This window comes from Dipodomys spectabilis, unplaced genomic scaffold (assembly GCF_019054845.1).
Source record: "Dipodomys spectabilis isolate Male_0828 unplaced genomic scaffold, ASM1905484v1 ptg000178l, whole genome shotgun sequence".
NCBI classification, from domain to species: Eukaryota; Metazoa; Chordata; class Mammalia; order Rodentia; family Heteromyidae; genus Dipodomys; species Dipodomys spectabilis.
The window spans coordinates 8396636-8422316 of NW_024870855.1; positions in this window are offsets into that span (position 1 = coordinate 8396636).

Sequence of the window (25681 nt, forward strand, 5' to 3'; positions counted from 1 at the left end):
TCAGATCAGAATATGTGAGTCATCTTTTGACTTTCCATCTTTTTTTTTATACCACATTTTCAATCCATCAGCAGGTCCTATTAGCTTTACCTTCAAAATGTATGCAATCACTTGCCTAGCGTGCTTGAGGCCCTAGATTCAAGCCCCAACACACACACACACACACACACACACACACACACACACACACACACACGAGAAAGTCATAATAGTCATTCAAAGTGCTTCTCATCCTTAGACTCCTAAAGTCTAAAAGAGAGAGAGAGAGAGGAAAAGAAGACCTGCATTTTCTTCCAGAGCTCACTTCTAGCTTGCTGCTCTCCTCCCTCTTTGCTGCCTGACAGCCCAGGCTTCCATTAGATTCCAGTTACCTTCCTTCTTATGTCTTCCTTTCTTGAGCAAATCAACGGTATGGAAAGTTTCTGTCCATGCATTTCCTCTCCATATATTCTCAACCACATGGAAGGGGGTGTAAAAATTATTTTTTCTCATTTTTTTGTATGTTAACACTTTTTTGTTATGTTTTATGAATGTATAAAGAAAACACAATGGGATATTACTCACCCATTAGAAAATGTTGTATATATAGACAATGGGATTTTACTTATCCATTAGAAAGAAAGATATTATTATCATTTGTAAAGAAATGGAAACACCTAGAAAATACTATGGTAAGAGAAGTAAGTCAGACTCAGAGAGAGAGAAAGGTTGCATGTTTTCTCTCATATGTGAAAGCTTGATTTAGCTTATAAACATATAAGTAAATACGTTGGGTGGTATGCATATGTAAATAGATATATTAACTGAAATATTACAAGTTCAAGGGAGAACTCAAGTAGTGTATTTCCTTAGAAAGGTAAAGTTCAAAAAAAACAAAAAAAGACACCATGGGCTGGGAAGGTGGCTCAGTGGTAGAGTGCTTGTCTTGCATGCATGAGGCCCCCAGCATCACATAAGCAGAAAAAGCCAGAAATAGTACTGTGGCTCAAGTGGTAGAGTACCAGCCTTGAGCTAAAGAGCTGAGAGACAGCGCCCAAGTCCAGAATAGAGGCCCAACAACGGACAAAAATAAATAAATAAAAATAAAAAATAAATAAACACCAGGAAATGGATACTTGAAAGGGATGAGGTAGGGATCAAGGGGAGAATTCAGTCAAGAATTCAGTGTATATCCTACAAAATTAAGACAAGTGAGGGAAAGTGTGGGTTGGGAAGGGACAGGTGAAAATGTTGAAAAGGTGACGTTGATCAAGGTACATTGTATTCATAAACTGCTTTATTAAATAGCAATTCCTTCATATAAATACTTAAAGATGATTAGAAGAACATAAAATTTACGCTAGTGCTCTACCACTTGAGCTACAGCTCCACTTCTGGCTTTTTGGGTTAATAGGAGATGAGAGTCTTCTGAACTGGGCTGGCTTTGAACTGTGATCTTCAGATCTCAGCCTCCTGAATAGCTAGGATTACAGCTGTGAGCCCCAAGTAGCCAGCTTATGTGATATTTTAACACATAAATGCGTGAGCAACATTTGCATCAGGATAAACATTCTCCCCAATTATTTATCATTTCTTTATGGAGAAAATCATCTACAATCTTTAATTCTTGATTTTTGAAACGGAGTACATAATTGTCTCCCTCTCCTGCGCAACCGCACACCTGAGCTTCTTCCTCCAATCTGTTACTCAGAACCCACTGAACAACCTCTCCATACATCTTCCTAACAAGCTCTTCTTTCTTCGTAAGATTCCTCTACATTCTTCACTTAATAAGGTCCAAGCCAAATGTGGACTTCCGGTGAAACTAATTTAGCTTTGAGGTCTGAGGTCCTTTCCTTACCTAGACTGTAAGAGTTCTGGGGGTAATGGAGTTACAAAGTGTCCCACCTGCTGACCTCAACACAAATCCTGAATACTAAAATTAAATTTACTGATGATACAATACACAAGAGGAAGTTGTTACAAATTCTATACATAATTTTGAAATATTTAAGAGTACTTTCAAAAGACAACCCATCTCAGAGTAATCTGGCCAAATGTGCTTAATCTTGATACTATTTGGATCTTCCAGAGTTTATAAATGTCACCGCTATTTAGGTAATTCCATGAGTAAATTCAGCCAAGCAACTATTACCCTATAATGTATTACTAACATCAAGCAGATCTTTAGAAACTTTTATCATTAATACCTGCTCAACAGTATCATCTCTGAAACAAGCTACTATACACAACACACAAGCATTCTGGATGATTGTACTGCCTCCAGCTGTCCAGAAAAGCACAGAACAGGAGCTTGCCCCAGAATACAGGAAAACTCCATCAAGAGCCTAAGAAAAGAATGTCTTCCAAACTCCTAAAGTTTGCTTCCCGCCCCCCCCCCCCCGTTTTACAATTCCAGTCCTTAAATGGTTGCAATGCAGATGGGTCAACTCTCTTAAATGTCACCCCCTGTCCTGTTAAAAGCCAAGGACAGAATAAACAGATGGCTGAAGAATGGGGAGAAGGTCAGATGGGTGGAGAGGGATATGGCACATTCTGGCAAGATGTTATTTGTTGCTTTAGTGAGTTGTATTGCAGAAGTCTGGTGGAAAAGTTCACAGGAATGAGACTTTCAGAGACACTGTAAGATTGGATTACATCTTTAAAAATAATTGGTCACATAAATGGGCAAGCGCAGAAGAGAAGCCTATATTGACTTTCTGTTTACCCCAAAGGGGGAGGAAAATACCAAACAAGCCTTTCTTTAACTACAATGGCAATCTTCTAATAGCAGCACTGACTGGCTCCAAAATACAGGATTCAGAGGTTGATAATCATCTTTCAGCTCTGGTTATTGCATGCAATTTTTTCACATTCATTCAGCTTTCTTCATATAGCTCTAAGTAAAGTAACTCTCTTCACAATAAAAAGCTTTTATGGAGCCATTACACTGGTGAGATAACCCCTTCTGGTTTTTTCTTTCCTTCTTCATTTTCTTTTTTATTATCAGATCCTTGGAATATTTATAGCTGCCTTTGTTCTCCCTACAAACTTGTAGGCTGTGTGTAGCCATTTTTTTTGGGGGGGTGCTTATCTTGTTCTTATTGTACATGGGATAGATAAATGGGTGTGTGTGTGTGTGTGTGTGTGTGTGTGTGTGTGTTTGGGTAGCTCCATTTTTGTACTTGTAGCTGTATTTTTGCCATCTTACCACCTCATTTGTCTTTAGTTTTAACCCCCAGAATGTTCCCTCCTAGATTCTTTGTAGTACAAGCTATTGTCACATAGAACTCTCTGCCCTGCCATGCCACTTCCTGATAAACAGGTTCTCTGGAGAGAGAAAGATTGAGCGTCAGGAACAAAAAGTCCACTCCCCAGGCACAGAATGAACAGATTAAGTTCCCTGGTAAAGAGTTTCACAAGAACAAACTTACATAAGCAGAATGAGTGCAATTCGGGCTGGAACTGGCAAGAAAAGAGGTTTGCTTTCCATTTCAGCCCCGGGATACAGGCACTGTGTCCAAGAAGCATATTTTTACTGCTAAGTTAAATGACACGAGTGGAAGAAATGAGAGGAAAGCAAGAGCAACCAATGCAAGCTCAAGGCTTTACTGGGGTCAGACCTGCCAGGCTGCTCCAAAGTCTCCAAATACACAATGAACAACTTGACATCATAATTAATTTCTCCAGCTAGTGACCGCTGGCACTGAAGTTAAGATGTCTAGACGACTTAGGTACCTTGCTTAGCCTCAGTTTCTGCACCTGTGAAATGGAATCAAATGTGGCCTTCACAGTGTTTGGGGAGAATTGGAATACACAGAGTAGAATAATACAAATATCGTACCTGATCCAGAGCTCAAAATATGGGATCATATTAGTCCTCTGCTGGGATGTAAACTATGTGAGGTGCAGGCTTGGTCTGTTTTATTCTCTGATGTGTTTCCAACACCTGCAAACTGATAGGTAGCAATAGATACTTGCTGAAGGAATTCTCCAACATAACCAAAGAACTCCTCCTTAAAGGGTCATAAGGCAGGGTTTTTCCTTATCAAGTAACTCAGTTCCTATGCCACAGCCCATATCTGGAAGGTTTAGTTGAAAGAATTTTTGAAATGCTTCACTTCCCACTATTGTTAGAGTCAATAGCTCTCCAACCCATGCATTGAACAGCACAGGAGACTCCCACACTCCCCACATCCACTTCCCCCTTCTGTCATCATCACTGCAGAAACAGATAGGGGTCTGCCACCAATGACCATCATTTCTCATGGTCACTTGGTACTGTGAGCTCATTCTGTAGCCTTTTGGCATAGAAGATTGTAAGAATTATGGTCCCTTTGTTTCCAGTGCACAAGGAACATAAATCTATTTTGCCATGGAAATTGGAGAAGGATGGATCACTTGACTTTGTCAAGAGGTTTTTGTTGTTGTTGGTTTGTTTTGTTTTTTAATGCAGGGACTTCTTACTGTGTGTTCAAAGCCATTAATATGGGATTCTAAGCTGCTTCAACTGGGATCTTAAAGGCACAAAGCAATAAATGGCAGGTGCAGGTGTCATTTTTATTAACCTACCATTCCATTGCCCTAGGGATATATGCTTAGCACCATGGTTACTTTATATAAACAGATGAGTTAACACAAAACTCTCTGAACAGCCAAGTCAACAATCTAGACTCCAGGGGAGAAACATGGTGGCTTCATTGATAATGAAGGGGGGACAGAAATGCTTGAGAATTGCCTTAGCCTAGCTCAGGGCTTGCTCTGAAACCCACTGTCCTCAGGAGCTCCCTACTTATATGTTGTACGTGGCTGGCAGATGCTCCGTCAGTTGGTTATGCTCAGTATGGCAGAACAGGCCACGCCCTGCAGGCCAGACACAGAGAATGTGGGCATTATTGCAGAGATCAGGACTTACTGCAATAGTCATCCACCCTGGGCAATCTAGAAAGCTACAAACTGGTTCGGCCTAGCTCTGCTCATATATAGGTAAGAACTTCTTGCTTCCTTAGATGCTGCAAAGAGCAGGTAGATCATTCCAGAGTGTTCTTGGTGGCTGTGGTATAAGGCATGCTTTCAACACAAGTAGAGACGACATTTGTAACCTCTGCTTTATTTCTCTGCTCACCTTCTTAGCTTCCAAGTGTTAACTATGAGAAGTATGTTAAAAACAAAAACAACATGGGACTTCTGGAACTACGGTGATATATAATTGAGAATGAATTTAAAAAAACAACTACCACATAATGATACTTTCTACACAACAGAAACATATGCTTTATTGTTTGTTTTTGGTACTCGAGTTTAAACACACGGCTTCACACCTGCTCAGCAGGCACTCTACCACTTGAGCCATGCCCTAGCCCCAAAGCATATGTTTCAAAAGGAAAATACAAGGCAGAGTGTGGTGATTTATGCTTTTAATTTTCAGCTACTTTGGAAGTGAAGGTAGGAGGATCATTGTTTAAGACTGGCCCAGCCAAAAGCGAGTTACCCTCTCCGAAAACAAAACTAAAAAGCAAAAGGACTCAGGGGGTGTGACTCAAGTGGAAGAATTCTGGTTTCTAGCAAATGTAAGGCACTGAGTTTAACATGCAGTATCAGCCAACAGATAAGTAAACACATAAACAAACATATAAATAAATACATACGTTTATAGACAAATAGGCAAACATATAAATGCAAAAGTAAATGGAAGATACAAAGGTTTTGTGTGCAAGGTCTTCCTGTCTCAGGAAAACTAAAGCACTGTGGCATTGGATGGGCCAAAGGTAGAGGGACGGCAGCAAGCTTGAAGATTTTTCTGACTGGAGTCACTGATGTGGGCCTCTTGAAGCCACTAACCATGTTGAGCTTCCCCAGATGGCATTGGGGATAGTGCCATGTGTGCCATTAGTTGAGCCCTCATTCGTGCATTGCTATTTATTTAAGGATCTGTTAGATGACTCAGCTCCATAGACACTTGCTAAAGCTGTGATGGCAGAGCCAGAAGGAAAGGCAACAAAAATACATTTAAATGCATCTCTCTTCATGATAAAATAAGATCGAGTGTCTTGCAAGCTTTGTGCTAGCTTCTTGTTCTACAAGTCTGAAAAGTCAACACTCACTCTGCTCAATAGCTCAGTTTTGAATCAAAATGAAGTTCAACAAAAGCTTTAATGAAATTCTAAAATGTAAACTCTTAAATCTTATGATCTGTAAGTTATTTAGTAATCCCATGCAGAAAAATGGGGGCTAGAAAGAGGGAGATAATGGAAAACATACTGTTGTCAGTTACTTTAAAACTAAATCAACAATCTTTTTATGTCTTATATCACATGAAAAGAGAAGCAAATAAATATTCTGTGATCTATGAAGATACAGCCTTAATTACTGTTGTAAAAGTGCCAGATTATCACCCAAAATTTTGACCTTGAAGCGTGAGAGCAATGGTTCTCAACCACTGACAATTTTTTTCACCAAGCCACATTTCACAATATCTAGGGATAATTCTTTGTTTCAGCACTGTGGATTAAACTCAAAGCCTTGGGCATGCTAAGCAAATGCTCCAGCACTAAACTCTATCTTCAGCCCTATAGATGATTTTGATCATCACAAAAAGGGAGGCGGGGCAACTGACGAGTTGAAGCCAGGTATATTGCTACACATCGAAAAGGCACTGAACACCACCCTGTAACAATTCATTATTTGGTAAAGAATACTCTTCGTATAAAGGTTAAAAATCTCTGAGCTAGAGTATTAGAAGTGAGTGTAGGATATTGTCACAAGCAAATTAATGCAGTGAGTTATTGCAAGGAGAAAACTTCAGGCAAGGTTTCTTTGGAAAATGCATGTTATTATAGCAGTTTCAAGTTGAGGAAAAACAGACATGAGGTTTAAAAAATTAAACTTATATAAATTTTAATAAATGAAGGCTCCTAAGGAAATGGATGGAAGACTTCTTGAAAGCCCACTATCTCTTTAAGTTAACTTGAAGAAAAGCAGCGCTAGATGACTTATCCAGGGACAACTCCCCAGCCCATGCATGGATCCCTGGGCATATGTGATGCACAGACAATGTATATGAAATACTGTTTATTCTCCTGTGGGTAGCAGATCACATAACTTCTCAATGTACTCCCTACAGTACAGATGTCAAATGATCCATTCTGTAGCATTCTTTTCTTTTTCTGTATTGAAAGTTGAGAAGTCCATTATGAATGACACTCATGGGAACGGGGCAGGACTTCAGAGGAACAAATGGATCCTAATTCAACTCTCCCTTGTAGAACTCTCTCACGTCTGCAAAGGCCATCTTTTCATTCTTTCTCTCATGTAGGCTTCATCAGCACAAATTCAAACCATCAGGAGCAGGATATTATATGTATATCTTCTGCCCTTAATTCTCCTAAATGGGATATATTGTATATATATGTTCATAAGATTATCGCACTTCGTATAGAATTATTTGTGCTCATTTTTTATTTTAATCTGTGCTCATTAAGCTTCAGTTTCAGGAGGAAGTATCTGATAAGAATCATTCATGGGAGCAAGAGGTGTTTTTCTTTGCTGCTGTTTTGTTTTGTTTTGTTTTTTTGGTCCAGTCGTGGGGTCTGACCTCTGGGCTTGGGTGCTGTCCCTCCCTCTTCAGCTCAAGGCTAGCGCTCTACCACTTGAGCCACAGCGCCACTTCCAGCTTTTTCTGCTTATGTGGTGCTGAGGAATCAAACCCAGGGCCTCATGCATGCAAGGCAAGCACTCTACCACTGAGCCACCTTCCCAGCCCTTTGCTGCTTTTTTTTGTTCCCTTTTCCTTTTGTCTGGTTTGTTCGTTTATCTGTCTTTGGGTGTACAAGGGGGAGTACAGAAATGGAGGGACAAGGGTGAAAAAATGCAGCAGTGAGTGATGCTCACTCATTGATGCTCACTATGTTGAAAATGAACTATGCAACTTTGGATAGGGACAGGAGGGAAAAACTGGAAGAGAGTGAGAAAAGGGATGAGATTGTCCAAAATGAAACGTACCCTTTATCTGAGTTATATAACTGTAAAATAACATATACAATTGCATTTACTAAAAATTTAAAATAATTACTCCCTGGAGATGAAATATACAAAGAAACAGTTACTATAACATTGGTTTTCATTACAGGAAGAGAGGCAATACCTTCTACACAAATGGTTAGCTCTCCAGAGACTCACTCATTTTGGCTAGGCAGATCTACTTGAGGTACAAAGAACAGCAAACTCTTTTCTCAGTGTGATTATCCACCCACCAGTCCATAAATATTTATTTAGTGTTTCCACTTCCCGTTATTGTACTGGTCTATGGGATTGAGTTTTCATAATTTGTGGAAACATAATTAGCTGTGATCTTCAGATCTCAGCCTACTGAGTAGCTAGGAATACAGGTAGGAGCCACAGCACCTGGCTTCAAATATGAGATTTTATCTCCAATTAACTAGCAAAAATCTGGATTAAAGTCTGTGGGTCCTGCCTTGCTGGGCTGAATAGTTTTTATCATTCTTCATGCAATGGGGAAGACAGAAAATTGTTTACTTTAGAGTAACAAGGTCTCACACATTGGCAAACATCTATGTTTTTATTCATCTTTGAATGCTCATGTCTAATAGAATACACAGATAAGCCCTGAATCAGGATGCAAAACAATGGGATCTATGTTGTAGGGTCATGAATCTGATTTCAATGGCAAATTATGAAGGAGAAAGAAAAGGCTGAGATCCCAATGTTCCATACCACCAGGCATAAAATGAGAAGAGCCTGGGAGAACATACGCAGTATTTGAAGCAAGTCGCTGGCAGGTACTGATGGCTAGATTAGTCAGGGTTCTACCAGAGCAATAGAACCAGTAGGAAACATCTATTGAGGAAGTGGCTTATTAGGTCAGGGTTCTAAGTAGGCAAGTCTGAAAGCCATAGGGCAGGTTGTCAGGCTGGGATTCACGAGCATATGTGGGAGCAGCTGTCTTCAGATGAACTTTCTTCTTTTAGGAAGATTTAGTTCTATTTTCAGGTTTTCCAACTGGTTTGAGTCTGACAGATGATTTTCTAGGATAATCTTTACTTAGCATCAACTGATTATGGGCTTTAATCGCATCTACAAAAGACCTTCACAGTCCCCAGCCCCTAAAGGAGTACTTGAATGGAACCAGAAAGGCCATCACAGTGAGCAAATGAAGAAAAAAGTCCTAGAAAAAGACAAGTCAGGGGTCAACAGTGTGGCAGACCCATCTATTCTCATAATGGCCCAGTGCATAGAAATACTTAAAGCTCATTCGAGTACTAAGTAGTTCTGTCCAACTAAGAGTGACAGAGGAAATTATAGTGAGATTATTAATAATCAGAATAAAGTTTTCCTTGAAACTAGGGGAGCGTAGTGGTGTATCACATGTCAAAACTAAGGTAACATTGAGAATAAAAGGCCAGACCTTGGGTAAAGTTCAGGTCACAGCACATGTTGTCTGAATCACCCAGGACTGTCAGCCCTCCTTTTAACCCACTTTTTAGTTTTCCTTCAGCATATGGACATAATGGTGCTCGCTTTCAGGTCTCAATTATGAAGGGGAGAGTGCCTTAAATCTAGAGAGTCACTCATTAGTTGAAATTTGTATGGGACAATTTTATTGATATTGAACAGGTTTTTTTTTTGTTTTCTTGTTTGTTTTTGTTTGGTTTTATGCCATTCCTAAAGCTTGAACTCAGGGCTTGGGCACTGTCCCTGGGATTCTTTTGCTCAAGGCAAGTGTTCTACCCACTTGAGCCATAACTCCACTTGCAGTTTTTCTGTTGTTGTTGGCAGTTCATTAGAGATAAGAGTCTCATGGACTTTCCTGCTCAGGCTGATTTCCAACTACAATCCTCAGATCTCAGCCACCAGAGTAACTAGGATTACAGGCTTGAGACTCTAGCACCCAGCTTCAAAGATTTTTTTTTTAATAGTGACATTTTGTCTTTGATTAAGCCATTAAACCAATTGTTTATAAGTGGAAATATTATGATTATGATGATGGTTATTACTATTATTACTGATGCTAGGAACTGAACCTTGGACTATGTGCATGCATAGCATGTGCTGTACCACTAAGCTCCACCCCTAGCCCCAGAACCACTTTTTAATGAACATTCAAAGGACACTGTAAAAAAGGAAATGTACTCATTACCTGACTCATGTAATTGTAATCCTTCTGTAATCTGTACCTTTATAATAACAATAAAGTAAATTAATTATATTTGTATTTTTTAAAAAGCCATGGGAATACTGAAGTACTTTAAAAAACAAAACAAAACCAGGGGGTATAGACTAAAGCTAGGATAAGACAGAAGATGGCCTATGGCGTTCACTTTCAACAGAAAAAAAAAAGTTAAAATAGTAAGCCATTAAAGAAGCCTTTATATTACTTTACCAAGTTATATAATGACGTTTTGACAAGCTCAAAGAGGAGTTTTTCAGTGGAGACTAAGATGATTCAAACCTAACTCTTTTGTTATTAATTGCATGAATTTAGATAACTTGCATGGTCACTTCCTGCCTTGGTTTCCCTACCTGTAAGAGAGAGGCAAAATCCAAAGCCTAGTTCCTGAGAGCATGTTGAAGATTAAATGAAAACAGTGCTTTTTAAAAATGTATGGTATGGTGCAAAAATAATAAATTTTCAGTAACTATGAGGATTTTTTGGTTCAGTAACTATGAGGATTTTTTGGTTCAGAGATTATATTGTTACAATGTAATGTAACAATATAATCTCTGAACCAAAATGGCAAATAAGGTTTTTTTTCATGTAACACAACACAAAGCTACCCATGTATACCTCTTACAGCAAATCTTTGATAGTGTTTTATTTTTCCAAATGGCATGTTCACTCAAATGATATGATCTGATAACAACACAGTACTATATCTGGACAAATCCTTGTATGACAGACTAACTTCTCCCAGGGCAATGTTAAATAGCCTCCACATCTTCAAAACCTTCTCATGAATGTGGATTTTATCCATGGAGTATAATTATTGAATATAGCCACATCATTTGCAAGCATGGTTGTAGAGCAATAAAAATAACAGTGTTGGAATAATTATGTTCTTGAGATTTCTGCAGAGCGAAAAACCAGCAAGTTCATCGCCCTGTTCAACCTTACTAGAAATGATGGGGAATAAAATAGCTTTCCCACTATGCTATGTGGTTTATGAGACTGTCTCTAGACAATTCGTTAGTTCTAAAATGACATGAAAATCAATTAATTTTAATGGTGGATAACAGATTATGGTATTTAATAGTCATCTAATTTCATGAGGCACAGTGAATTAGACAATGAAATGTAAATCTAATAAGAATGTGAAGAGCTCATTTGACTGTTTGTCAAATGCAGAAGTGAACAGGCATATTGGAAATCAGATACAAACTAGAGCATTATATAAATTGTGTTTCATTTATGTATAGAATTGAGTTACAATTCTTAAGAAACGTAATCCATATGTACTCCATTCTCCTTTGACTTGCTTAAAAACTTTAGTACTTACTTTTCTAAACTATGATATATCTACTTAAGAAAACAGCACAAGCTGGGCACCGGTGGCTAACGCCTATAATCCTAACTATTCAGGAGGCTGAGATCTGAGGATCGTGGTTCAAAGCCAGCCCAGGCAGGAAAGTCCACAAGTCTCTTATTTCCAATAAACCACCAGAAAACTGGAAGTGGCACTGTGGCACAAGTGGTAGAGCACTAACCTTGAGCTGAAGTGCTGAGGGACAGCACCCAGGCCCAGAGTTCAAAACCCACAACAGACCAAAAAAAAAGAAAATAGCACAAACTAATACATAAATTCTATTTTTTTCTTTGTAAAAATAAGTAGGATAATTTGAAAATAGATGTTAAGGTTTTAATAAAGGTTGTCCATGAACAATTGAACATTCAAAGAATCAGGGTCTCAATTGCTATTTATGTATGTGGTATTAAAGATAGTCTGTTTTCCTCATAATTAATTTTTTTATCTCGAATAACCTTACTTAAACTCAGACAAGTAGGAGCTGCAACTGTACCAGTTGAGACTTCTGGAAAATATTCCCTTCCTCCCACAAAGAACTCCATTTGCAGCCCAGATTTTATCCCCAATAGAACACAATGTACAAAGGCATCTTCTTGAGGAAGTTCCTTTCAACAACCCTGTAAGGTGGTGGCTTTGAAATAGTTGTAATACTACAATAAAAGATTCACCAGGTCACAGATGCCTGGTGCCTTATTGATTCTCCTAGTTAATAAAGAGTTAAACAGTGCAGTGTGGTCTTTGATTTTTATTTATTTATTTTTTACAGGCATTTTGAAAGTACTGGAAAGGGAAGGCCTGGTCCTAAGTGGTCATGTGGCTACCGCCATTCATCTTGGTAGTGACTATCTGTCAAAAGTGGCAAGAGTCCCTGTTAACAGCCCTGACCTGAGCAGTAATGAAGGGAGAGAGCACGGTAAAGCGTCCATTATCAGCAGGTCGGGAGCAGTAAATTGGAGCAGTTTGCCTCAATCTTGCTGCAAGTTGAAATGTAAGATAGGTGGGGATCAGCAAGAGGCAATTTTATCTTATGATCATTTTTGTCAGATCACGTCAGAGTGGCAACTTAGTTCGATGCATGATTTCAATTAACCAAGTCTGATCTTAATGTTTCCACTACTGAGAGATGCTGTTTTCTGAGACTGGGTTCCTCATTATTTATTATTTAAACCTACTTGAGCACACACAAGTGAGCAAAAACTGGAGTGTTAAGCAAAAGGGAGTAACAGTTGTGACTGTGGATGACCACAGGTGCACCTATACGTTGTATCTGTACACCAAAGTGCTGGTTGGTTGGAATTTGCAAACTCATAAATCTATCTCCACTGACTTCCACGTTGGAGTTTAAGTATGATGCTTATATATGAATAAAAGAAGTTACCTCTAAGGAAGGTCAATTCAGAAAATTCTGCAATGGTACTAAGCCATAGGGAATTTACTCACAAACTATAAGGAAAAGCTGGGTGAAGCTAAATGCTGAACTTTAGATGCTTGAGAAGTATTTGCTAGATGCCAAAGTGAATGATCAGTTCTTTGAGTCTGTAATACGTATGCATAGTCCATGGCATCTCTGATGTCCAGGAACTTACAGTTCGGGAGTAGAGAGAAAGCACATCCTAGTAGCTATAATCAAAAGCAGAGGTTACTATCAGAAAGAAACAAAGTCCCTTAGAAATATAAAAAGATCACTTTTAAGTGGGAAAATCAGGACGAACAGAGATACACATTTAAACTGAGGATTAAGCAAAGCATAGTGGCTCATGCCTATAATCCTGGTATTCAAGATCACAAGTTTCAGGCCAGTGGAAACTATATCCTAAGACCCAATTTAAAACAGAACAAAATAAGAGATTTGACTGTGCACAGGATATTTCCAGGTGACGTTGCAGAGTATTGCATGCATTTCCTATTTCTTTTTTTCTTTTCTTTTTATTGTGAAAATACTGTACAGAGGGGTTACAATTACATGGGCAAGATAATGAGTACATTTCTTATCAAGCATTGTAGCCTCCTCCTTTGTTTCCCCTTACCATACCTTCCCATCCTCCCCCCGCCCCCCCACCCAATCTTCCCTCCCTTTCCCCCGCCCCCCCCCCCTGCACCTAGGTTGTAAAGTTCATTTTCGACATAATGACTTGTACATCTCATTGTTGCAATGGGTCCACCTGTATCCCTATTTAAACGATTTGTTTTTCCCTTTCCCCTCCACAAATTATACCAACCTCAAATACAGTGAAAGCAGGGGTTATACTGTGGGGGAGGGACATACAAAGCAACAAAGAAATAATCTTATAAATGTACTAGAAACAATCGCATGAAAGAAAAAACACATTTGAATGCATATTTTTTTCTTTTTCTTTCTTTCTTTCTTTTTTTTTGGGGGGGGGGGGTCAGTTGTGGGTCTTGAACTCTGAGCCTGGGCACTGTCCCACAGCTCTTCAGTTCAAGGCTAGTGCTCTTCCACTTGAGCCACAGAGCCACTTCCGGTTTTCTGGTGGTTTATTGGAGATAAGAGTTTTGTGGACTTTCCTGCCCAGGCTGGCTTTGAACTGCCATCCTCAGATCTCAGCCTCTCGAATAGTTAGGATTACAGGCCTGAGCCACCTGCACCTGGCCATGTTTCCTATTTCTGCCTGATGCATGGTTCTAAATTTGTTTGCTTGCAGAACCAATAATTTATTACCTTGCAGTTTCTATGGGTCAGGAGCTAGATTTGCTGTGTCCTCAACTCAGGATCTCACTGGGCTGAAATCTAGGTATTATCTGAGGCTTGAGTTCCTCCTCTAAGCCCTTTTAGGCAAATAGAAGTGCTCCTGGCTTGAAACTCTACTACAACAAAGTCCCAACTCTTACTAGGAGCTGCCAGTTGGAAGCTGGTGCTAGTACTCATTCTCAGCACCTAGAGGACACTTGCTGTCCCCCTGCATATGGTCCCTCAACAACATGCCAGCCTACTGCCTTGAGACTAGCAGGAGAATCTCAGTTCTCTGTGCTTAGTTTTCACCAAAGTGGCTCCAATCCTTTGCCCGCATCCAGAGCACGGTTCTCTAGATCAGTGACAGAGTTCACAGTAAAATTTCTTTCTAAATATTCTTCATCCTGGCCCATGGTTCCTTATCTTGTCTCTTATTTGATTTTCTTACCTTGCCAAAGCACAGACCAAACCTACTGTAGCTTCTAAAGAGATTAAAAGTAGAAGGCTCTTGACCAGTGCTGGTTGCTCATGCCTATAACCCTACCTACTCAGGAAAGCTGAGATTTGAGGATCAAAATTCAAAGCCAGCCTGGGCAGTAAAGCCACGAGATTATTGCCAGAAGCATTATGCTAGCCCAATTCACAAATGACTAACATACTAGCTGTTGCTATGGAAAGAAATAGATAGATCTGAATAATATTTAGAACTCAGAATTTACTAAATGTAAGGTAAGTATGGATGAAGTTTTGAGGTTGATTTTTGAGTTTCTGCTATTTGCAACTTAGCTTATTGCTCTTTACAAAGATAATGAGGACTAGAAGAGGGGAAAGTTTAGAGAAAATGTTGTGAGCATGCTTTGATAATGTGTGCTCAAGATGCTTGTGAGACATCCAAAAACAAATGTCAAGAATAAAATTTGCTATTGGGTCTAAGACTCAGAGAATAAGATTAGAATTGAAGTAAAAATTGGGATTTTGCTGGGCACTAGTGGCTCAGGCCTCTAATCCGAGATACTCAGGAGGCTGAGATCTGAGGATGCTGGTTCAAGTCCATCCTAGGCAGGAAAGTTCATGAAACTCTTATCTCCAATTTAATCAGCAAAAAGTCAAAAGTAGAACTATAGCTCAAGTGGTAGAGTGCTAGCTGTGAGCAAAATGGTTCAGGGAGAGTACTCAGGCCCTGAATTCAAATCCCAGGACTGGCAAAAAAAAAAAAAAAAAAAAAAAGTGGACATCATGGACATACAAATTCTATTTGAAGAAGTAAAAAAAAGTAAGATTTCCTAGTGCATGAGACAGAAGACTAAGAAAAGATGGGACATGAGTTGAAAATAGAGATGAGTGGAGGGTAGAGAGAAGAGGAAGAGAGCCAAAAAGAAGAAACACTGAGGGTGTTCAGAGCTCTAGAGTGAAAACTAGATACTATAGAACTGTGAACACAGAGAAAGAGAGTGGGCCACAGTTTAGATAGCTGACAAGATTTCTCAAGAGAAGACAACTGAAAATGGTCTCTGAGAGTTAGAAACGGGGACTGTAGTAAGAATTGTACAGGGGTACAGGGAGGGCTAAAGTGAAGTCAGAGGTAGAACCTTCATGTAGAAAACATTAAAAGAAAATAAAATATGTTAAGATCGAGAGAACACGTTTTAGGGTTTAGGTGGGTTTTTATCACTTGAATGGGATGACAGTGTTTGATGGAAAGAATCCTTTAGTATGAGGAAGGCTGAAACCCAATTCGGGGAACAGGCAAAATGAGATGGAGATTTCTAGCCACAGTAGGTAGTTAAGAGGGAAGAAGGAAGACCCACCACGGTGCATCTAAACTCCGTGGCTTTTGAAAGGGGGAAGGAAGGTGAAATTGGGCATGTTACATGCTAGCAGAAAGTAACAGCAGTTCTCTTTAAAAGTTTTTTGTGTGGGTGCCAGTCTTGGCACTGTCCCTAAGCTTTTTGCTCAGGACTAGGCATAGTTCAACTGTGGCTTTTTTTTTCATGCTTCATTACAGATAAGAGTCTCACAGAGCTTCCTGCCTAGGCTGGTTTCAAACCTTGATCCTCAGACCTCAGCCTCCTGAGTAGCTAGGTGCCCAGCTTGGAGCTCCCTTTTGGTGAATTCTCTTTCTGAATAAAGAAATCTAGCCCAAGTCTTTTAGGAGTTGAATATAGGCCCTGAAACATGACAGGCAAATGTCCTACCACTTTGGCCATGCCCAAGTCTCTTATATTAACAAACTACATAGGCTGAAGGCATACACTGCCCCGCAACACATACTCAATCACAACCGCATTCTCAAGGTCACAGAAAAAGAAGACAGAGCAAGTAATGACTAATTCATGTCACAAGGAAAAGGAACTAAACTAACAAGAGTTACAGTGACTACACTGAGACAGGCCTCCATTTCTCAAAGTTCATGCAAGAACCTCAATGGAGAGAAAGCGTTTACCTAAAATTAGTTTCAAGCAAGGATTTGAGAGTTAACCAAATGGATAAAGTTTATGATTTAGTTCCTGTTCTGAAAGATGTCTAGAAGGAGATGATGAGCTGTATAGCTAATGTGGAAAGTAAGACTTTTTAATTCTATTTCCTTGCATTTCTTTTGAAATGGTGTATAAATCACAACCAGCTGAATTCAACAGGCAATGTCCACACTTGAATGTAATAATTAATGGTGTCTATGCAGTAATTTTTGGGAAAATGCTATTGAGCTTGGATATTATTAGAACCATTTTTACCACAGACTATATAGTATAATACCTGTGTAGGACACAACCTGTGTAAAAGAGAAAAAGCAAATGTGCATTTTTCCCCTCCACATTATCAATCTTAGTGGAGAGACTCTTCTAACCATTCCTAGTTCTTTAAGAAGCATCATCTCAATTGAACATACTTGAGTTATAAAGACATGTCTTACAGTATCATGATATTATAGCATCACAGTGGGAAGAAAGAATTAAAAGTTTGAAATAAGGAAATTCACAACTATTATACAAGATTTTATGATTCGTTGGGTTGTTGCCCAATTCAAAATCCAGATGATATGTGTGTATACTTTGAATTATAAAGTGAGTCACAATGGAAATATAGAATTTAACAATAACATATTCTTCCCGATGTTATTCATATAAATTTCATAGGGCCACATAAAGAAGTATTATATTCTTTAGTGAATATATATGAATGTTAATCAGCAAAACTGTTAATTATTTTATTTATTTTTTTTGGGGGGGGGGTCCAGTCACGGGCCTGAACTCTGGGCTTAGGCGCTGTTCCTGAGCTCTTCAGCTCAAGGCTAGCGCTCTACCACTTGAGCCACAGCGCCACTTCCGGCTTTTTTTCTTTTTGCTTATGTGGTGCTGGGGAATCGAACCCAGGGTCTCATGCATGCAAGGCAAGCGCTCTACCACTGAGCCACCTTCCTAGCCCCTGTTAATTATTTTAAAAAACTGTATTTCTTGTCACATGCCATTAATTAAATATGCTCATAAATATGCTTCGCGAGTATTAATATAATACTTTTGCTAATATTAGACAAGAAGTTGAGAGGCAATACACTTTTTTTTTTTGGCGGTCTTGGGGCTTGAACTCTGGGCCTGGGCACTGTCCTTCAGCCCTTCAGCTCAAGGCTAGTGCTCTACCACTTGTTTATTGGAGATATGAGTTTCACAGACTTTCCTGTACAGGCTGGCTTTGAACTGCAATCCTCAGATCTCAGCCTGCTGAGTAGCTACAATTACAGGTGTGAGCGCCCAGCGCCCAGCTAATTTTTTTTGTAATTTGGAAATTATCTAATTCTTAGTGGAGTACCTTATGTAACCAGTATCTTATCTAAATTCACACTCTTCAGTTGTCTTTTTCCTTTTTAACAACAAGAAATAGTTTGTGCATTTTGCTGTCTGTTTCTACACTGATGTTTTGGAAAACCAGTGCTAGTTGTTCATATTTGCTTTATGCCATTTAAAAGACTTGGATTCATAATATACAACGAAGCTTATTTGATATAGAGAGCAGAGCCATAAACCATATTTTATGCATAACAGTGATTAAATGCATGGTTGATATATTTCTCTAAGATGGAAACCATGTCTAAAGCCTTACATTTTGATAACTTTCCTTTTGGGGGGCATTTCTAAATTAGTTAAGTTGAAGAATAAAATGACTTGTTTGTGAATTTACATGCTCTTTTTAATCATCTTTCCGTAATGCTGATCTGGCAAAGATGCTAAATTACAGGCAGCAGTGGGAATCTACTGTGTAAAAGGCTCAGAATTATTTTGTATATGAGTCCAGAAGGAATATTCTGTTCAAGGAGCGGAGACATAAGAAAATTACCTAACTCATGAACCACACATTAAGCACGGTAGTCAGCTGTTGTAAATGCGTATCCAACAACAAACCATTATGTATCTTTGGTTTAATTACATGTGCTTATTACACACCTGTACTGGAGGGTAGAGGCTGATATTTGCATTGCTTGTGGTTTACTCTATCAAAACAGCATTAGCATTATGAAGCTTATCAAGGCTAGGTGTGATTTCTCCAGCTTGAGTCTGTAAAATCCTTTTAATTTGTACATAACCTCAAGACAATTCCAGGGATAGAGAGGTTAAGAAATATTTTAATAATTTTAGCAAAGAATTTCTAAACTTAGAAGTATACCAGATTTATTTATTTTATCTTGTTTAAGGCAAACAGAGTCTATTTAAAAGGAAAGGGAAATAGTGAGACGCCCCGTTCAGAGAAGGGCCTCAGAAACAGCGAACTTTATAGACTTGGAAAATGAATAACTTTTTATCAAACAATCTATTACCTTAGAAGAGAGTACCAAAGTTGCATGAATCCAACATTTCTCTCCAAAGTTCTACCTTAGAGAGTATTAATCATAATGATGACAATGCTGTTATTGACAGAATAGCAGAAGACATTAAATTTCCAAATAGTTAGTGACCTACAGATTTTACTAGTCACATTAAATGAGCAATCTAAGCAAAATCATTCTGTTTGTTTGAAAACATTGCAACTAAACAGAAGTAGGAAAATACTATGTAGAAAAGTACATTTTAACAGTAAGAACACATTTAAAAAAAAACAAGACTGTAAATGGCTCAAAAAAGAATTTTTGGAGGAGTTTACATATCATCATAACTTGATATTTTCACAAATCATATCCCTCCCCCCTCCAAATCTTAGTCTACTCATTTTTAAAGCATCCAAACTTATCAGTTCTCATTCTTCAAGGTCACCTATGTCCACCCTTATGTGAGCCTTTCCATGTCTCTCTTTCATTCTGATTTCCTTCCTTTTAATAAGGACAAAAGTGAGGTCACATTAAGGAAGACATCACATGTCCCGATGAATGCAGTCCTGTTATTACAACCAAAGCAACAGTACGGCAGAGGAGTAAACAGCAAATGGTGCCCAAAGCCCAGAGAAAATTAGAATTCTATTTGGGATTCCCACAGGGGCTTGAACCAATCCCACAGATGAAGCTTGATAGTTTCTAAGGAAGAGAACACTTAGCAAAAAATTAAGGCTATGAATCCATGCAAAACATAATAATATCAAATGTAGGTTAAAAATATTACTAACTTAATGTAGACACCAGCCAGGAACAGATGGTAATGTGGAAAAATATACATATAGTCATTTTAGTACAAGTTTCCTAATATGAAACATGAATTGTATTTTCTTAAACCACAGGAAAAAAAGACAAATCTCTAAAGGTACAAATTTCTACAAATGTAAATCTCTAGAATTCTTTACTCAGCTTAAAGCAGAGCCAAATATGAAGCGAAAACAAAAATTTCCTGGTTCTTACTCATAATGCCATGTTTGAAAATCAAAGACACTAAGATAAATTGATTACTTTTTAATGTTATGCTATAAGTTCCCAAGTAATTTTATCTTGTTTTATTATTGTTTAGCTATAGCTTAGATCATTTGAACCAGCTAAATGGAAGAAATGGGTGGGTTTTGGACAAATAGGGGAGAATGATAGGAAGGGTGACATTGATCATGATGCATTGCACTTATAAACTGGCATGTTAAACTGATATCCCTTTGTACAAACATTTAAAGATAATTTCAAAAAGTAAGTCATTCTTTTCTTAAACTGTTGTGCCAAAATTTTTCCTAGCAATTGCTTTTGCAATGGAATCATCTCAGATAGCTAGAACAATGAGATAATTTTTGGAATTTAGATTATCTCCACAATGTTAGTACATATTTTTGCAAGTCAGCAAATTAATTCATTTTCTCTCCCTAGTATGGAAATTTAATCTAGGTATTTATTTCATTTTCAGTAACCTATTTGAAGAAAGACTAACTACCCTTCAGTACACAGTATTACATTATGCATTCAAAACTGATACTATAAATTATGCAATCTAACAAAAAATTATTAATGGCTTGTGGGGGAAACAGCCGTGATACTTCAACTGCTAGCAACAGAATGTAATTTTTCTCTGTTTCCCATCAGTGAAAGAAAAGAACCCATATTCTCTGTATTTAAACAATTCCATTGTACCCACTTTCTTTCACACATCACTATTTATAAAGAGAAACAACTGTATGACACAAAGTAGATTTTGAGTCTGTACCATGAACCAACCACCCTCCAGTAGTCATGAGCAGATGAGACTTCTAAATCAAAGCTGCACACTCCCATACTTTTCTCTTTTTGTTCTAACATGCAATTGATGGCTATAGAATAAAGAGGATATCTATTCTGCTGCTTTACATGGATGCAAGAATTTGCCAGACACTTTTTTGGTCACTGTTACTATGCTTCTCCCCAAAAGAATTCTTTACAGTGAATAAAATCACAGAGTATAGACTCTGAAGCCTTTTCAACCATGTAAGAATCAGCTCACTTAGAGAAAGGATCCCATAAAACCAAGGAGAATCTTCAGAAGTTTATGTTGCAGATCATGAAACTTCCACCCAATGTGGCTGTTCAGTAGGAAGAATCCTAGCTAGGATCACTAACAGGCAGCCAGCTGTATATAATTCCCAGAGACAGGTAGATGCTATGAATTTGTAGGGCCATGTGTCCATAAATTTGTGTGATTTCCCCACTACCCCTTACCTTTCCTCATCAAGAACCTAGATGTGAACAGCAGATTCAATGGTTTTCAGTAATTGTACAATAGAGACAATTAAGTCTACCTTGATGAACACAAGGGTCTAGGCTAGGTAGAGAGGTTTGTGATAGATCATAGGATCAAGGCTAGAGAAGCTCAACCAGTAAGGTGCTGATCTAGGAAGAGAATGTAGGCCTTGCTTAAGAGCAGTTATAATATAGTAGCTCATTTCAAACCATGTAAACCTATGGACAAATCTGTGAGTTGTAGAAAATTAATTTCCAAAACCATGTTACAGGAAAAAAAAATCATATAGGAGAAATCCAATAGGGGCCAAGATAATTTTTACTATTGAATATGTGCTCACAGAAATTATACTATGCCTCATCAGACTTCATTTTAAAACACTCAATGTAAAATAAAGCTCAACCTTTTCTTATCCTACTTTGTAAATACATTACGTTCCAGTTCTATTAAAAACCATACAGTTGCATCTGTTTTTGCTTTCTTTTTATATACCTAGCAGTATTTCTTATACTTAGAATTTGAAGGCTCCTTCACTTCAACATACCCTTCATTTTCCACTCTTAAATTAATAGATTAATATATCCTTAAGTGACTATAGAAAGACAATTCTTGGGATGCGTGAATGTGCTCTTTGACCTTCCTATTGCCCAGATTTAATCTGATGTTGAATATGTCTCTACATTGTGCTAAAAAAGGGGGGAAAGAGATTTTCTTTACAATCATGCTAATAATAGATAAGAAAAATTATTACATGCTGAAATTATGCTATGTAGTATATCTAGTCAGCTTAATTGTGTTCCTCAAAAAGATATATTCAAGTTTTAATCTCCTGTACCAAGAATGTGACCTTATTTCTAGCTAAGAACTTTTAAAATTATTATTCAAAAAGATATACAAGCCAGGTGTTGGTGGCTCACATCTGTTATCCTAGCTATTCAGGAGGCTGAGATCTGAGGTTTAAGGTTTGAAGCCAGGCCAGACAGGAAAGGCCACGAGACTCTTATCTCCAATAAACTACTTAGAAAAGACCAGAAGTGGCTCTGTAGCTCAAGTGGTAGAGTACTAGCCTTAAGCTAAAGAAGCTCAGGGACAACACCCAATCCCTGAGTTCAAGCACAGGACTAGCACAAAAGAAAAAAGATATACAAGGTGGTTTCAATTGAACATATATATATATATATATATATATATATATATATGTTTACAATGTATCTTGATCAGTGTTACCCTTCCCCTATTCTCCCTCCCTCTCCCACCTCCCTTCCCAATTCAAGTTCCCTACTTCCATTTTTCAAAAATTTGTACTATGATCACTGTGTTTACCCTCCATTCCACCTTCCATTTGTTCACACACACACACACACACACACACACACACACACCCTTTTAGGAGTTCACACATGCAAACAATGGATTAAGGCAACACCTAAATGCAATGACTTGTGTCTTTATATGAGAAAGAAGAGAGGAGGTAAACCTATATATAGACACCTAAGCTCCACAGGGATAAGACTATGCAATAATGGAAGCAGAGAATAAAACAATGACATATAAGCCAAAGAGGATAAAACCAAGGATTGCTGATAAAGCCACCTGAAACAAGAGAGGCGCACGAGACAGACTATCCCTCAGTTTTCAGAAGGAATCAACCACATAGATGCTGAAATTTGGACTTCTGGCTTTTTGACGTCTGAGATAAAAACATTTGTTGATTTGTTGTTGTTGTTGTTTGTTTGGTACAATACTGAAGCTTGAACTCGGAGGCTCAAGTTCTTGCTTGGGTTTTTCATTCAAAGCTGGCACTCTACCACTTGAGCCAGAGCTCCACTTCTGGCTTTTTACTGGTTAATAGGAGATGAGTCTCATAGACTTTCCTGCCTGGGCTGGCTTTGAACTGTGATCCTTAGATCTAGGTCTTATTTGTACTATTTTAAGTCACTCAGTTTGTTGCCATTTATTCTGGCAGTCTTAGAAAACTAGTACAATTAGTATATGTACACGAATAAAATACCCATACCTCAGATTGTCTTCTGAGGTAAGAAGAATCAACACTGGCTAGGATTTTGCTTTGCTTCCAGATATAGGTAAGAGACATCTACTTCATATTTGCCAAATTCATTTTGATTTTCAAAAGTTATAAGGATAATGATTTTCCTTTACTCATGATACACATACTTTTTAATGTCCTCATTGTTACCAAAATTGCTAATAGTTTGAAAGGAAATAGTTATGTTCAAAATTGAAAGCCAGAATTATTTGCTCTAGACTTAGGTTTTCCAAGAAAACATGCATCTCATGATAGAAATTGTGGCTTTTCCATGCTCCTGGATTGGAAAGATTAACATCGTGAAAATGGCAATACTTCCCAAGGCTATCTACAAATTCAACGCAATACCTATCAAAATTCCACCCTCATTCTTCAAGGAAATAGAAGAGGCAATCCAAAAATTCATATGGAACAATAAAAGACCCCGAATAGCAAAAACGCTCCTGAATGGAAAGAACACTGCTGGAGGAATATCAATACCAAACTTCAAACTCTACTATAAAGCCATAGTAATCAAAACAGCTTGGTATTGGCATAAGAACAGACCTCAGGACCAATGGAATAGAATTGAAAACCCAGAAATGAACCCACAGACCTATAGCCATCTAATCTTCGATAAGGGAGCTAAAACAATAGAATGGAAGACAGACAGCCTCTTCAGTAAATGGTGCTGGCAAAACTGGTTAACTACATGTAGAAAACTAAAGCTAGATCCTTATATATCACCCTGCACCAGAATCAACTCCAAATGGATCAAAGACCTTGAACTCAAAGCAGACACTCTGAAAACATTACAGGATGGAATAGGAGAAACCCTGGGTCTCCTTGGCTCAGGCCGAAATTTTCTGAATAGAGACCCGGAAACACAACAAATCAAAGAAAGGCTGGACAAATGGGATTGTATAAGGTTGCAGAGCTTCTGCAGGGCAAATGACATAGCTAGCAAGATCAATAGAAAGCCCACGGACTGGGAGAAAATCTTTACTAGCCATACAACGGACAAGGGTCTCATATCTAAAATATACTTGGAACTCAAAAAATTAAACCCCCCAACAACAAATCCTCAAAGAAACAACTGCCCAATAAATAAGTGGGCGAAAGACTTAAAGAGAAACTTCTCTGAAGAAGAAAGAAGGATGGCCAATAGACACATGAAGAAATGTTCAACATCCCTAGCCATAAAAGAAATGCAAATCAAAACAACATTGAGATATCACCTCACTCCAGTGAGAACGGCAAAAATCAAGAACTCTAACAACAACAGATGCTGGAGGGGATGTGGACAGAAAGGAACCTTAATTCATTGTTGGTGGGAATGTAAACTTGTTCAACCACTTTGGAAAGCAGTATGGAGGTTCCTCAAAAGACTCCACATAGAGCTCCCCTATGACCCAGCAATCCCACTTTTGGGCATTTACCCTAATGTTTACAAACAAGACCACACTAAAGCTACCAGCACAACTATGTTTATTGCAGCATTATTTACCATAGCTAAGATATGGAACCAACCCAGATGCCCCTCAGTAGATGAATGGATCAAGAAAATGTGGTATATATACACAATGGAATTCTATGCCTCCATCAGAAAGAATGACATTGCCCCATTTGTTAGGAAATGGAAAAACTTGGAAAAAATTATATTAAGTGAAGTAAGCCAGGCCCAAAGAAACGTAGGTCCCATGGTTTCCCTTATTTGTAATATCTAGTATATGTATGAGTCAAGCGGAAAAGGTCAGATAATGTGATGTCAGGAAAATGAACCCTTAGATGTGTATTTTAATGTTTTTTTCTTTCATGCATGTGTTTCTAACACATTTATAAGATTATCTCTTTGTTGCTTTGTATGTCCCTCCCCCACAGTATAACCCTTGCTTTCACTATATTTGATGTCAGTATAACTTGTGGAAGAGATGGGGAAAAACCAGTTGTTTAAGGATACAGGTGGACCTGTTGCAACAATGAGAAGTACAAGTTGTCATGTCCAAAACGAACTTTACAATGTTGGTGGGGGGGGGGGGGCTGGGGGGAGGGAGGAAGGAGAAGGATTGGGATTAGGGGGGGAGGGGGGAGGCTGGGAAGGGATGTGAAGGATAAACAAAGGAGGAGGCTGCAATGCTTGGTAAGAAATGTACACATTATCCTGCCCATGTAACGGTAACTCCTCTGTACAGTATGTTCACAAATAAAATTAAATTAAATTAAAAAAAAAAAAAAAAAGAAATTGTGGCTTTTCCATCTCCAGTTGCCTCTAGATTAATTTCCATTGTAGGTGGGATTTGCTGTTAAAAATGAGCATGTCAATCATTCACTGCTATGC